The sequence below is a fragment of the Ovis aries genome, chromosome 1 (genome assembly GCF_016772045.2).
Source record: "Ovis aries strain OAR_USU_Benz2616 breed Rambouillet chromosome 1, ARS-UI_Ramb_v3.0, whole genome shotgun sequence".
In the NCBI taxonomy this organism is placed as follows: Eukaryota; Metazoa; Chordata; class Mammalia; order Artiodactyla; family Bovidae; genus Ovis; species Ovis aries.
The window spans coordinates 106456523-106471878 of NC_056054.1; the positions used below are offsets into that span (position 1 = coordinate 106456523).

Below are 15356 nucleotides of genomic sequence, written 5' to 3' on the forward strand. Positions count from 1 at the left end.
ATCTCCCCCACCCAACCCGGACAGAGGTGTCATTGGAACCCCCTCCCCAGCCCCCATTTCAGTGGTTGCTGAGTTTCTCTGGAGCCTTTACATATCCACTCAACTGTGGCCCCCTGGGTTCCACAGCAGATGCCGAAAGTTCAGCCTTGGCCACAGAGGGGAGCAGAGAGGGCCGGCAGGGACTCTGTGGACTTGGAAGGAGCCAGGAATATCCCTCCCCACTCTCTCCCACTACCAGGACTTTCCCTCAGGCCTTCCCTAGCTCAGTTAGCTGGAAGAGCACTTCTGCTGAGTTCAGGTATCTCTCGAAAACAATGTAGCTCCCTCTCCATTCCAGGAAGGACCCTCCACCTCTCCCTCTCTCTTCCCAGGGAGAAATCCCCAAACACTCTTCCCCGGTTTCCTACCCTCAGGGTGCTCCGTGGGCCCTGGGCCTTCTACTGTCCACCTTCATGCATGCCCTAGGACATCACCAACAACAGCCCAGTCAACCCTGAGCTAGCTGAGCCGACATCGGGACCCAGAACCAGCTCCAGCCATCCCATCCCTTGCCTGTGACCCCAACCTCTGCCAAACACTGTAAAGGCTCTACTCCAAGGATTTCAGCTCCTCTGCCTTCCAGTGCAACCCAAAGGCTATATTTTCCAGAATTTCAGTGGTATGGGCTTGGCAGGGAAATACTGAGGGCAAGGGAGGGCTTTCTTAAAATTTAATTATTCAAGAAGAGGGCTTTTAAAACAGGACTCTCTGATCTAGCCTTGAAAACCCCAATCCAGACTGGTAAATGCAGTCACCATAACCCTCCTCTGGCTTACAGCATCCACCTCTGTCCCTCTCCTATTTTTACTATCTCATTCTTGCCACCTTCTGTTCACCAGCAAATTTCTGCTGAGATATAACCACTCTCAGCTTATGGCCCATGCTCTCTTTGCTCTCATGATCCTCAGAAAAGTCATTCCTACAATCTAACTTCTTTCCTTAGGTCCTCCCCAAATTACTGACTCTCACAGTATTCTAATCTTTTCTTTCTAGCACTTATTGTGAGTGAGTGAGTGTGTGTGTGTGTGTGTGTGTGTGTGTGTGTGTGTGTGTGTGTAAGTTGCTCAGTTGTGTATGACTCTTTGCGACCCCATGGACTATACAGTCCATGGAATTCTCCAGGCCAGAATACTGGAGTGGGGAGCCGTTCCCTTCTCCAGGGGATCTTGCCAACCCAGGGATGGAACCCAGGTCCTCCCCATTGCAGGCAGACTCTTTACCAGCTGACCCACCAGGGAAGCCCAAGAATGCTGCAGTGGGTAGCCTATCCCTGTTTCAGCGGATCTCGACCCAGGGATCAAACTGAGGTCTCCTGCATTGTGAGCGAAGTCTTCACCAGCTGAGCCACCACGGAACCCTATCATGAATGTAAATAATCATAATTCCATGCTTCTGTTTAATGCCTGGCCCCCCTACAGGACTGAAGCGTTATGAGGGCAGGAACCATGTCTGTATTCTTTACCACTCTATCCCCTGTGAAGAGGAGCTCACAGAGGAGAGATGTCTGTTGAAAGGAAGGAAGGGCTGTTTTATTGCCGTGGCCCTGAAAGAAGTTCTTCCTGAGGTATAACTTCTGTTAGTCCTGCTGCAGGACCAGCTCCCCTCAGTCTGTGCTCTGTGGAAATACAACTCTTCCTCTCCCAGCTGCACCAACAGCCTGCCTGTTTGGACACCATCTACCCTCCGACCACCCCTGCCACTTCAGTCCTCAACCCTCCCTACCCTCAGGTTGGTTGGTACAGAGGGTGAGACTCTGAAGTCTTCTAAGGAGCAGCCCTGAACACATGGAGATGGAGAGGATGGGGTTGCTCAGGCAACTGTTGCCTGGCAACCAGCTCCCTGGCTGATCTCCTACGCCCCCCCCCACCCCCGCCTCATGCTGGGGGAGCTGGGATGCAAGAGGGAGCAGGACTGAGAAGACAGGGAAGGCACCGAGGCCCACTGAGCCTCGGCTGACAGAGGAAGGAGAGCCGGGTAAACAGCCCAGGCCTCAGCCACCCCCAGTCCCTGCCAAGGCAGTCCAAGGCACTTTCGTAACTCCAGGTTCCCGTCGCCCCTTCCCCATCGCCACTCCCACCTCTGTGCTACCTGCCCGAGGAGAAGATGCCCCCGCTTCGGGCAGTCCTTCTTGCTATCTCACCAGGAGGCTCCCATAAAGCAGGCTCAGTCTGTACTCCTCTTTCCCCTTCTGCTATCCATCCATTCTACGTTGCTGCAGAGTCTTGGAAAGCTTGGGGGCAAGAACATGAACTCAGCCCTTACTTTGGTAAAAGGGCTGGCTGGGGCCTGGGTGGGCACGATGAACCCTAAACTGACCCTATCCAAGGTACGGAGGCCTACCTTGTCCAAGCTTCCCTCCTAGCCAATTAGGGAAATTTTAATGAACACCTGGGTCTCCTTAATCAGCCCTCTGCCTAATTACCTAACCAACTGCCAGGAGCCAGAGGCCTGAGCATCTGTTATCCAGATGTGAGCCTTTTCTTCCTCGCCCAGCCCGGCCCCATTCCTCTTCCCCTCTCTAGTCACTCCTCCTCTAGGAAGCCCTCCCAGATGACCTGGCTTTTGGCTTCTTCTCCTGGAGGCCAAAGGCTTGGGAGGGTGGAGAGCTGCTATGCAGACAGGGGGTTGTCCAGGACGGCCTTTCTGCTCCGATGGCCCCAGGGCCGAATCATTCCTGACCTCAGGGCACAGCTATGACTTCGGCTGGCAGCATCGCTGTCACTGAAAGTCCCCCCTCAAAGGCTCCAGCTGACTCTGACTCACCTACTCTGGGTAGTGCTGGGAGGACAGGACTGGGGAGTAATGGGAGCAGACAGACAGAGGGCCTCACCCCATGGAGGCAGAAGGAGTGACAGACGAGGGGGATGGCCGCTGAGCTGAGGGAGGGAGGCAGGCGAGGACCCACTGTGGAGAAGGGTGGCTGCAGAGAAGCCTTTGCTAGTGGAGTGTAAAGAGGGCAGGAGGCTTCTCTCACAACACTCTTGACAAGGAGGAGAGGCTGAGGGAGGGGACCAGACATGGTGGGGTTCCAGGAGGACCCCACGGACAACCAGTTTTCTCTGCTGGGCCACAGACCCAACAGGAATATGTGGGTTGTACTGACAAGCAAAGAAGGTGCAAATAATATATAATGTGTACCCTAAAGGGGGTCTTGGTTTGGAGGGGGCATAGGAGAAGTAACAGGCCCCTGCCTCCCCCAATGTAACACCTCTTGGTACCTGAGCAATATTCAAACCATTCTCGGGTTTCAGAATGATGCTATCTCAGTTCCTGTGTGAGGGTGGCCTGGGGCCAGATGGAGGAGTGGGGGGAGCGGTCAGGGCAGCCTCTCGGAGCTGGCTGCCGTTGCAGCAGGGCTGCCCTTCCTGGGGGAGCTGCAGGACAGGCACCTCCCAAAGGTAACCCCCACCTCCTCTCTCCTGGTGCTGTCGGGGGACCACCTACCTCCCCGCTCCCCTTCTACCCAGATCCATCCTCCGTCCCAGTGGCCCAGAGGCTCGGAGGCACTGCAGAGCATCTGCTTTCAGAGCTGCCACACCAGCGCAAGTCAAAATGGAGCAGCTGCCCAGAGAGGCTGAGTGAGCAGCCCCCGTCACAGAGCAACGGGTTTCAGCCCCTGCTCTTCCACAGTGAGAAAGGCAACTCTCATTAAGCAGGCCCTTCCATCCCTTCCTCCCAGGCTGCTCAGGGCTGCAGGCTGTGGACTGGAGGGGAAGGCAAGAGGCGCTGGAGACAGCTGTCATCCCTCCTCCCGCCCCTTCCCTGTGGCTGGGCTGCAGGGCATGAAATAAGCAGCAGGCGCTGGGGGAGGGGGTGACAATCCAATCCACCTGTCACCCCCACAGTCAGGCGGCCTCAAGCAGCCTGCTCACTAACAAGGGAGGAGGCGTGGGTGAGGCAGACACAGAGGGGGGTGGCAAAGGGGGACAGACGCACAGACGCAGGGAAAGAGACACAGAAAAAGAAGTAGAGCCAAGCAGAAGGCAGAGTGAGGGGCAGAGGTGGACAGAGACAGACAGGGCCAGAGGAGAGCGAGAGGCAGGAGACCAGAGGCAAAGATTCAGAGAGAGGCAGGCAGAGAACAAGAGGTAGGCTCAACAACTGCTCACAGCGCCCTGACGTAGGCTGGGCATGGGGGCATAACTCGACAGGACTCTATCCCCGCCCCCAAACCCTGCAGTCCCGCCAAGAGACAGACAAGGGCAGGGCAGGGAGAGCCAGGGAGAACTTCAGGGGCCAGGACTGGGCCCAGACCTGGCCTGGGACAGAGCATCTCGGCTCTTGGGGCTCTGGCTAGGTCTAGGCTTTAGGGCAGGCAGGCAGTAAGAGCAGGTGGATGGAGGTAAGCATAAGGCCCAGGAGCCCTCTCAACACCCTGGGCACTGCCTCCATTCCTGCCCCACTCCAGGGCTCACAACCTTCCAAGCCACTCTCTCTAAGCACAGACACAGGCTGGGTGGGGACTCTGCAAGACGGGTGGGAAGGTGAGCTCAGGGACCACTGAGAGGTGGGGACCAGGCAGGAGTCTTGGGGTTTGCAGCCTCGGGGGTATGCAGAGCCCTTTCTTCACAAACGCCCTACTAGTCCTGGAGTTGGGGACATTCCCCTCCCCTCAAAGCCTGGGCCAAGGCAGGGCCCCCCTCCCTGACCCTGCACAGTCCAACTCTCACACGCCCAGCCAGCTCCCCACCCACTGCTCCCTGGCTCCTCTCTGCTCTCCATTCTCTCTGCCCCTCCCACGCACTTGCCCCGGAGTCCTAGGGTCTGCTCTCAAAGGCACAGGCCAGACCCATCCCCATCCTCCTCCTCCTCCCTTCAACGTACTGTTTGGCAGGCTCACTCCCCAAACCCCTGGTTCCCACCATCGTCCCCTCCCTCGGGGACTCCCCTCCCCCAGCCCAGCAGCCTCAGGGCTGGGCAGGGGCTATTTTTAGTCTGGGCACTGAGCTAATTTTAACTCACCGACAGGGGACCTGGGGGCGGGCTGTCGGGCTGGGGGGGAGGGAGAGAAGGACCAGTCCAAGAAAGCTGGACGTGGGGCGTGGGGCAGGGGTGGGGGGTGGTCTTAGGTCCCAGGTGCCCTAAGTGGAGGCAAGCACTGCAGCCCCATTTGAAGGCACAGGAATCGACCTGCCAAGAGGAGCACCTAGTGTGGGGAGCAGGGCTAGGGGCCCTCCCTCCAGCTTCCGCTGGACAACTCTCCCAAGCCCCACCCTAGGCGTCCCGCCCTCTTCTCCTTGGCAGGTCTCCTGGGATGGGCCCTCCTGCTCCCTGCCCAGGAGATGCCTCTCTCGTGAGGGTCTGCCTCCTGAGCCTCCCCCACTGCTTCCCCACCCAGCTTGTCCTTCCTGTAGTCTAGCTCTCATCCTTCCTGTAGCAGCTCAGAGGCCCAAAGGCTCCCTACAGAGGCAGCCGCCGACCCCCACCCCCAGCCTCTAGCGCTTCCCACCCAGCTCTGGCCTTCCATTAGTGTCCTCTGGGCTGGCTCCCAGGACCCACCCTAGTCCCTGTGCAGCTGACCTCAGAAATAACTGGGGGGGGGGGGGGTGGTAACAGGAGATTGAGTCCTCGTAGAAAAGGGAGAGGTGAGGAAGGGCAATGAACAGCCCGAGGAAATACCGGGACTGTGGGTAGGGATTCTGGGTGCTTGGGTTCAAGCCCCTGCCCTGGCCAAACTCACTGTGTGAACCTGAAAAAATCACTGCCCCCTCCAGGGTTCACCCCCCTCCCCCTGCCAGTACAATGGGTAGGTGGCATGGACCAGGTACCCTAGTGCCCTTCCAGCCTAGACATTCTATTCCTATGCTCTTTATAGAGCCCCAAAGAAAGGCAGATCAGGACTCTCGTGACACCATGGAGAGGTGACAGAGGAGGTGGCCCACTTACGTGCTGTCCTCCAGCTTAGGAGGGGAGGGCAACGTGGAGGCCAGGAGAGAGCAGGCACAGGCCTGACGAAGAGGGGGTGCTTTCGGAACAACAACCTCCACAACAGATGGCCAAGGCTTGACAGAGGCTCATGGTAGGTCAGGGCAGGTGCCACGCGGGGCACACAGGCCCCGGGGGCAGAGGTTCTGCCAAACAAATCCCCTCACACACACAGAATGCTATCCAACCCAGGGCTTGGGAACCTGCTTCCGGTTAGAGCAGTGACTGACCCAAGGTCACTGTCACGGTCATCAGGGGGGCCAGCTCTGGCAGCCGAGCTGGAGCCTCGCTTCATGCTCTAGCTAGCAGGCTGACCAGTAATGACTCGCTCCTGCTCATCTGCATGGGCGTTTGCATAGTACATCTGATCTTATTCCATCAACTTCTACTTCCCATTCCAGGACCTGGGACACCCCCACCCAGCATCCCTGGGCACTTAGGGACCCCAAGTGGAGTTCCTGGCACCTCAGATCACCCATCTCATCCTTCTCCAGAAAACATCCCTCACTTATCCAGTGGTACTGTCTAGAGCTCTCAGTCCAACAGGGTCCTCCACTCTTGTCTAGGTCCCCTGTCCAGGAAGGGATGTGAGGGGAGAAGGTGTAATTACGAGCAACAATTGAGCACCGGAGCTAGAGGAATTTTATGAGAATGATGAGGTGAAGTGTGATCCTTCCACAAGAGCCTGGGGCTCCTCCGGAGAAGAGCCCTAGTGCCCTCTTTAGCGACGAGGTCGGGGCAGCGGTAGGATAGGGGTGGACTGTCCTTTACTTCTATTTCTGTCTCCATGTCTAAATTCCACTCTCAAGAGTGCAAAGTGAGAGGAAACAGCCCAGTACAGTGTGCAAGATAGATGTTAAGACTACAGAGAGGACTTTCCAGAGCTGTCTTTGAACTCACAGACATCTCTGCGGCTAAAATTTGCTTTGTTAGACGTTACTCGACCAAGCACGGGCAGCTGGTAACACTTGGAAGGGGATGATGGCCACAGCATTAGAGTCCAACCACGGGAGCTAGAAGACGGCCGATCCCTTGCCTACCTTGAAGAGGTCAAACTGACCTCTGTTTGTCCAGTTATAATACCTACGCTTCCAGCCATACCCCCTGAAAGAATGAAGTCAAGCAGTGGTCTCCTATCCCAGGAAATTCTTCCTGCTATCTAACCACCATCCCTCCCACTGCAGCCAACCCTTCCCTGGCAACCTACGCTCATTCCACTCATCTTGATCAGAGTGGTGGCGGGGGGCCCCTGGCCAGCGAGGCCTCGGCTGAGGAGAGGTGGGGCGGTTGGAACGGTTAGTGTGTCACCTTCCACCTCCCCACCCAACTTCCCTCTGGGGTCTCAGGAGACAGAAGTGAAAGTGGCAGCTGGGGCCTTGGGGGCGGGTCAGCTTGAGAGCCGTTGGGGTGAGCATAATGACACCAGTGCTGGGTCTGGGCTGCCTGCCATTGCAGCAGGTGGGCTGATGGTTAGATCAGGAGAGGGACTGCCCATGGAAATGAGGGCTTGGGAAAACTATGATGTGTGGGCCCCTGGCCAAAGGAAGAGCAAGCTGAAGAGGAAAAAGTGGAGAAAAGCAGGCAGTACAGTCTCAGAAGGGCACTCTGGTTTGTTCCCTTGTTTAAAGCAGCAGGGTCCTTTTTTTCCCCATCCACAGAACAGGGGCAAGGCTGCTCAGGCTGAAGTAGATGAAGGGATTGCATGTCCTGACTGCTGGGACTTGAGAGCAAGGAGAGCAGGGAGGGGCCTGAGGCCGGGCCCTCACACTGGACACACCAATTCCAATGGAAAGGGGAGGCAGTGGAGGAGAATGCACAGTGCTCACCTACTATTACCGCCAGCAGCCCCACCCCAAAGAGGCCAATCCAATCAGGGAGAGCAAATCCTCCTAGAGACATCATGACCTCGGGAAGCCACCGAGGATTTAAAGGGGCCGCTTGGGGTGGCAGCTGGATCTCCTTCTGACTCGAAGGACAGTCCTCTAAGCCCCTGGCAAGGGAGGGCAGCAGTGCGGCTGCGTGGGCCTGCCGAGGCGGCCAGCCAGGCAGCTCTTACAGGATTAGCTTGCTGCTTTCAGGAAAGGTGCCAGGTGAGGCTAAGATGCCCAGCCAGATGGAGCACCCCGCACCCCCATGGGCAGACAGTGGCGGCGGGCGGGGGGGGGGGGGGTGGCGGGGGAAGTAACTGCACAGATCTATGCAAACACTTGCCCCCAGATTTGATCCACGCCCTTCACCAATACGCAGTTTCTCACTCTTTCTTGAAGATACTGTACAAAGACCCCTCTGATTACCGACAGTGAGGATCCCTGCATACCCAGCTTTCTCTGCCATTTCTATCAAGAGCTACCCTCCGTCTAAGCAGGAAGTCCAGTCTATTGTCTCCTCTCAATCCTTCAGCTACACTTTACAACCAGGGCCCCACCCCAGCGAGCAGGTGAGGAGGCCAAGAGGTTCCTCCTCTCTTGCTCCCTGTCAGCTCCCCACCCTCTGGGCTGACAGGTGGGGGAGACAAGAGGGAACAGCTGGGCCAGGACACCTGTCCCCACCCATTCAGCCTGGGCCCCACGGGGTATGCACAGGGGAGTCAGCAGAGAAGGGCAGGCAGCTGTGGGGGGGTGGAGGGAAGGGGCCCAGAGATGTGACTGGGAAGGCCTGAGGCAACACTCTCAAAACCAGCCCTTCCTCCAGGTCTGCCCCCAACCGTCAAAACACACAGGCTCTAAAGGTCTGAGGTCATCTGCCCCATCCCCTCACCTCCGTGCTGCTTGATCCAACTGGAGCAGGGAGACTCCACAAAGAGACCAACCCTCCTCTCCCCACCCACACCCACTCCTGCAGTCGGTCTTCCCTTGAGGTCTGAGCATCAGCTCTCTCTTACTCCTCCTCATTCTCCCAACCCTCAATCCCAAGTATTTGCTGGCAGGGGTGGGGGAAGGGAAATCATGAGATAAGTAAGCAGCCAGAGGGATCTGCTAACACTCTGGGGTGAAATGAGGAGGGGACAGTTCTGAGACAAGGAGATGGCTGGACGGGGAGGGCAGAGCTGGGCTCAGCTTCCCAAGCCCACCCCTGGGTCTTCTCGGGGCCCTCCTCAGCCCCCCTCACATCAAGTTCCTGCCTGGGACACAGTGTGCCCCTGCCCCGCCTTCTGGACCATGGCGTTAGCAGGCAGGTCCAGGGCCAGGCTGGAGCTGACGTCTGGAAGAAAGGATACAGCCACTTTCCAAGCACCCACTCTGTGTTGAGTACCACACATTTTCCCATGGAACCTTTTAACCTTTTTTTTTCCCCAGGGGAGGCATCTCTGTTTCACAGAAATGGAAACCAACTCAGAGATGGGCAGGGACTTGTACAAGGCCACCAGGAGTAAGTGGCAGAGGTGGGCTGACTGCTGAGCACAGCGCTTCCCTGCACAGCTCGGACTGAGAGCAGGCAGGGTCTCCCTTCCCAGGAGCAACAGCACATTCCTTCCGGGGCAGGTTCCCTACCATCAGGCTCAAGTCAGCCACGCCTCTCACCCTTCGCACAAGCCCAGGACTCTTGTGGCTCAGCTCTCTCCTGATCTAGTCTCTCTCCTCAGCCTTCTCATACGGCGGCTTTAGAGAGCACTAGCCGGTACCCAGGAGGGGTCTGAGTGCCATCTATTCCTGCTTACATGGCCCTGCTTGGGGACCTTACCCCCTGACAGTCCATCAGACGACCTTCTCAGGGCACCAAAGCATGTCCCCCCACCCCCCACCTGCCACCAGATCCTGATCCTCTGCCTTCCTGTCAGGGAATCCTACTGGGCTGGTCCTTCCCTTCAGTGTATCTTCCTCCTACCCCCAGGTCTCCCTGGGCCTTCCTTTCCACTGCCCTTCCTGCGGGCAGGATCCTTCCCTTAATCTCAGACAAAAGCCCTTAGCAACTCCTAACTGGGAAAACTTGAGCAAGTCACTTAAATCTCTTACTCAGTCTCCCTAATTACAAAGAAAACGACAAACGAAACGGTGTGTGAGAAATAAATGAATCTTCCTATGTTTCCATGCCCAGCACAGAGCTTGGCACACAGGGAAACAACAAATGCAAGTTTCCTTCCTCCAGTCCCCAGGGATCTCAAAAGTTTTAGTTTTTGGTCTCCAAAGCATATTGGAAAACAGAGTGAGTGGGGTACTGCCTGAGGGTAAAGTGCTCTTGACCACGGAGCAAAACAAGCTCCCTCTCTATATGCTTCCTGGGCCTTTCTAACTCCTCAGGGAGTGGCCAGAGCACCACGCCAAGGTCAGTGACCAGGCCTAGAGCCTGGAGCCTCCTGGGAGGCTGGGAGGGTGAGTTTAAGTGAGTAAATATGGTCCCGCCTGGGTGAGGCCAGCAACAGGCCAGAGCTCCAGACAAGTCCCTCTCTTCCCAGCCTACAACACAGGGGAGAGAGACCAAACAGGAGGCGCAACTGTCATCCCCCGGTCCCAAGCTCTCAGGGTCTCGTGCAGAGTCAGCGAACACATCGCCCACCTCCATCCTAGAGAAATCAGCCAGAAGCATGGCTAGGCCCCCCAGGAAGGGGAGGTTGTGGACACAGCCTCGAGAAAAGGGGAAATCAGATGCAAAGGGCCCTGGGGATCGCCCAGGCTAGGGGTCAGCCCCGAGATGCCTGAGGGCTCAGATGTAACCTCGATACCTCGGACTGGCCTTGTTTATCTGGGTGAGTGAGGAGTGCAACAGAGACCAGTGACAAACCACCCAAAGACCCAGGTGCTCTGCTCACCACAAGGCTAGGTGAAACTCCCGTACATCTGCAAAGTGGACTCACCCAAGGACATGTGGGTAGCATGAGGGGCCAAGGTAGGCTGAGCCAGGGCCACAGAGGGATGAATGGTGGCAGGGATGGAGTGGTGGGCAAGGGGCAGTGATGGAAGTCAGCCAGGACTCTCCAACTAACACGCCATGCTCTAGCTCTAGACTCAATCCCTCAAGCTCCCTTCAACACTCCTCTCTTTAGGGTTCTCCATGCCTCTGCCTTCTGGCCTCCAGTCCCCTCACCCTGTTCCCAGTCTCTGATCTTCTAATTATCTTTGCCTTTCAGTACCCCCAGCCCCTACCGGATGCAGTGGCCCCAGGGGTGTGGACGCACCCGTGTGTATGTGCCGCACACCTCCATGCATGTGTGCCATTAAACGCTATGGACCTGCCAGATGTATCCGGGCATGCTAGTTTCCACAGGACCCCCACTCACCCGCCCTTGCCAGGGGAAAGGGGCCCAGAGGCTAGCCATCCCACAAGTCCAGGACAAACTCTCCTCAGGATACTTGCAGTCCCAGGCAGCGCGGGAGAAGAGAAGATAAATATTCCAGGAGCCAAACAGCACCATCCACACTAGGCCAAAGTTCAAGGCCTTTCAGCAGAGCCACCAAGAGCCACTGGAGAAGAAAGTACTCTGAGATCCGTCTTTCTCCGGCCCAGCTGGAGCTTGTGCTCTCTCCCTCGCCCACCTCCACTGTTAAGTCCTTCCTGAAGTCCAAGCTCCATTCTGCCTGCTGAAGTTGTGGACAGACGGGGACATCAACTGCCACACAGAAAGGGGTTCAGCTCCCAGAAGAGAACTACCTGTGCCCGACGCCTCCCCCTCACCCCATGAGTAAGTCACCAAACTGGGACCGAAGGACAGACAGCTGGCCAGACTCCGGCCCCATGACTGGCTTGTAAAAGCCACTAGCGATTACAGTGATGCTAAGGCTACGCTGGCCCCGCCACCATCTCTTCCTTCCCTCTAAAAGGCAGATAATTGCCTCAAACCAGTTGGCTTGAGAGCCCGGAGAGCCCCAGCCCTGATCCCAAGGGGTGGGGCACGCCTGTCAGCACAGTGCCTCAAGACCCAGAACCTGAGCTGAGGTTCGAGGGCCAGGTCTGATCCTCAGACCCACTTCCAGAACCCGGGTGAACACCAGCTATGACTTGTTCCCGAGAGCTGAGGTCTGCATTACCCATCCCCACCCACTCCCCTTCTCCAGTAAGGCCACCATGCTCTGGACCAGAGAGACACGGAGGCAGGAGGCCTGGCTCTCAGCACAGCTAGGGGAGAAATGCTGGGCCCACCCATTCGTTTCTGGCACCTCCCGTCCACAGAGGCACACGAGTGGGAAGCAAAGTGTCCAACACAGGGTCCCATCCACACCAGGCCAGGGCGAGCACTGAGATTCTGGGCCAAAGCCAAACGGGGAGGGCGGGGGCCTGGCTGGCCAGAAGACAGTTGACAGGAGGAGCAGAGAGGCAGGCCTCTCTGGGGGCACAAGGGCCAGGAAAATCCACAGCGCAGAGACATTCCCAGGGCAGAGTCGGGGAGGAGGAGGGGCTAGGCCACAATCACTGAGGGCCTAACCCCAAGGCCTCGTCTTTCCTGTCCTTCTCGGAGGCCAGGAGGCCTCCTCCAGCCTCCTGACTATCGGTTCTCCAGCCCCAACCTGAAGAGTCTACCCTCTGCCTTCTCCCCTCATCACACCTCCCAGGAAAAACCAGGAAAGATTAAAAAAAAAAAAAACCTTCTGGAGAGATTATGTAACAAGCAGCCAGAAAGACGATCATATCTCCCAGCCTATGAGAAGAGCCAGGAGCCAAGAGAGGCAGAGTGGGGAAGCCCAGGTTCCCCCAGTGCAGGGACGGCAGGTACAGAGGAGGGGCACAACAGGCAGCACTCCCAGGTCCTTCACTACTGTGTTCCAGGCACTGGCGAGAGCGGACAGAACCTCCCATGCCAATCCCCCATTACAAGGGCCCTGCTTCTCCCCTTGGACCAGGGCCTCCAAGGGGAAGGACCAAGTCCTCCTTCCTGTGGTCTCTCCCTGCGATGAAGCCATGCCTGAAAGCATGGTGGCAGGACTAAAGCACTGACACAGACTTGCTGTGTGACCTCAGATTTAAAAAACAACCTCTCTGGCCTCTGAAGGAGTGTAAGTAATAGCTCCCCGTTCCCACAGAGAAACAAGAAACCCTTCTCTTTACAAATGTACACACACACAAATATACAAACACCTACCGGGAGTGTCGGGAGAGGGGTGGCACGGAAGTTACAACAAAGAGAAAACGACTGCTGAGACCCAAGGGTCCATATGTCTGCTGGGGAAAGACGTACACATGAACTCCAGTGATTCCCCAATCACTCTATATACACGGGTACTCAGCCACCTTCATACTGATCCCACCCCACCCCCATCTTCTGCCCAACACACTGGGAAACCACAGGAAGGAAATTCATTCCCAGGCATGCCGTGGGAGCTGGGACAGCCAGGCTAAGTCCTGGGGCGGGTGTGACCCGGCGGCCACAGGAGGGTGGACATCTGTGAACACTGACATGTGCTTTTTTCAACACTCTCCTTGACTACTAAGACTTCCCTGTTGCGGGTTTGGAGGGGAGTGGGAGGTGGACAGCTCCCTAACTTCAAAACACCCAATCTCCTGCTGGCCTGGGCTCCCCTGCTATCTCGAGGCCAGAGCAGCCCAAGGTCACCGCCCCAGACGTTAAACTTCCCATAGTCCAGGCTGGGCCCTGAATTGCCTAGAAGACCCACAGAGAGAATGGGGGGAAGGGGTGGGGAGGACCACTCACCCAAACCAAAGAAACCAGGGCTACAGAGACCTCAAAAGGGGGCTGGGCACTGAAAAGGGGGACACAGGATCCACCCACTGTACCCTCCCCCAACCCATCAACAATGAGCTGCTTAAAAGGAGGCAGAGAAAGCCTCCCACTCAAAGGACAAACCTGGATAACCTAGTCTGTAGTTCCAAGGGTACCCACACTCAGGAGCCCTCCCTTCATTAGGGAGAGACCTCAGGAGGCCTTTGAGAGATTAGTTTGAATCCCTAGGGGAAAGGAGACCCTGCCTGTAAGACCAAACCAGACAGGAAAGTGGCTGGCACTGGAGTAAAAGACTAGATGCATCTCAGTCTCCGTGGCCCTCCGTCCCCAAAAGCCCCCCAACACTGACTAGACCCCCACTCTCAGCCCAGCTCAGCCTGCCATAGGTGAAGAAAGCGACTGGAGAACTCTCGCCCAGATGTTAGACAGCTGCAAACTTCTGGCCGGGGGTTCTCCAGTTGGGTCTACTGACAAACCAGATCAGGGGTCTCGGGAGAAGAGGGCGAGGAGGTCCCAAGGAAAGGCCTGCGTGGCCACCTCCGCGGTGACTCCGCGTCCCAACTCCACAGGCACCGGGCAAGCCCGGGCCCCGGACACACACACACACACACACACACACACACACACACACACACACACACACACACACACACACACACACACACACACACACACTCCCCAACCCACCACCCCGGTGTCATCTGAACAACATCCCCCCCTCCCTCCCCCGCTTCCCAAACAGCTGCGGCTCCCCCCGCCCCCACCCTCCCGCCGCCCTCCCAGGCCCCCTTCTGCACCATTTCGGGCCAAGGAGGAGGGAACAGGCGGCGCGAGGAGGGAGAGGGAGGGAGGGCCGGCTGTTAAAATGTCAGTCGCTCCCGGCTGTCACCGGAGACCCCTTCTGAGGATGGCGCCCCTTCCCAGACCACTGGGGGGTCCGCCGTAACCCCAGGACACCAACAGACCGGCGCGCCCCCAAGCCGTCCGTCCCCACCCCGATCCCAACACCCAAGGGAATTACAGCCCACTCCACCTGTCCCCGTCAGCCGACTCCCTCACCCAAACAGTCCCCCATGTAATCTCCCACCAACGCTACACGAAAAGAGCCCGCTCCGCGAGTTCCTCCCAGCCCAGGAGGCCACCCCATCCCACCCCTCAGGGGGACGGTCTAGACCACCCTCCACCCCAACCTCAGGACGGGGTGGGGGAGGGGACCTCTTAAAGCGGCAGGCGCATTATTTTTCTTTACTCACCGGCCCCGCTGGGGGAAGGGAGGGTGTCACGGCTGGGAGGGGGTAGCTCTCGCCCCTAGTCCAGGGGCTCTTCAGCACCTGGAAGCCGCAGCTCCGGGCGGGGGGAATAATTAGTGAGGCCGGCGTCCGCGCGGGCCCTGGGCGGCGCCGGGGGGCCTGGGCCCCCGTCGTGGGCGCGCGGGCGGGCAGGCAGACGGGGGACCGGGGCCGACCGCCCGAGCCGCCTCGGCTGTTGTTGATATTTTGCTTCCTTCCTCCTTTCGGGCTCCAAAGGTAACTCCTCCAGCCCCCGGGAGTCGAGGCCGACGTAGGCACAGCTCAGCCTAGCTTGAGGGGTGGGGGGAACGGGGGTGATGGACAGGCGGGGGGGCCAATGGGAGGAACCCGTGGGGGCGGAGGGGCGGGGCCGGAGTAGGGGCGGTCCCGGAGACGCGGCCCCGCCCCTCGCTTCCCTCGGGCCGGCTGGGCCGGGCAGGGTCGGCCCCCACCCCACCGCCCTTCCAAGCTAGGCTGCGGCGCCGGCAGCG

General features: G+C 58.0%; 1 protein-coding gene across 8 annotated transcripts in view; it reads right to left on the reverse strand.

Moving 5' to 3' along the window:
* Positions 1 to 15356, reverse strand: part of MEF2D (myocyte enhancer factor 2D) — a 34739-nt gene that overhangs the window by 17815 nt on the left and 1568 nt on the right. For 4 of the 8 annotated variants that reach the window (XM_042255539.2, XM_027976412.3, XM_027976411.3 and 1 more), the window contains exon 1: positions 14830 to 15127. The exons of 2 other annotated variants lie outside the window; for them this stretch is intronic. The gene's annotated coding sequence lies outside the window, so the exon portion shown is untranslated. Of the gene's footprint in view, positions 1 to 14052; positions 14290 to 14635; positions 14717 to 14829; positions 15128 to 15356 lie in introns of those variants that run through there. 2 more of the 8 variants (XM_027976387.3, XM_027976398.2) reach the window with 2 other exon arrangements.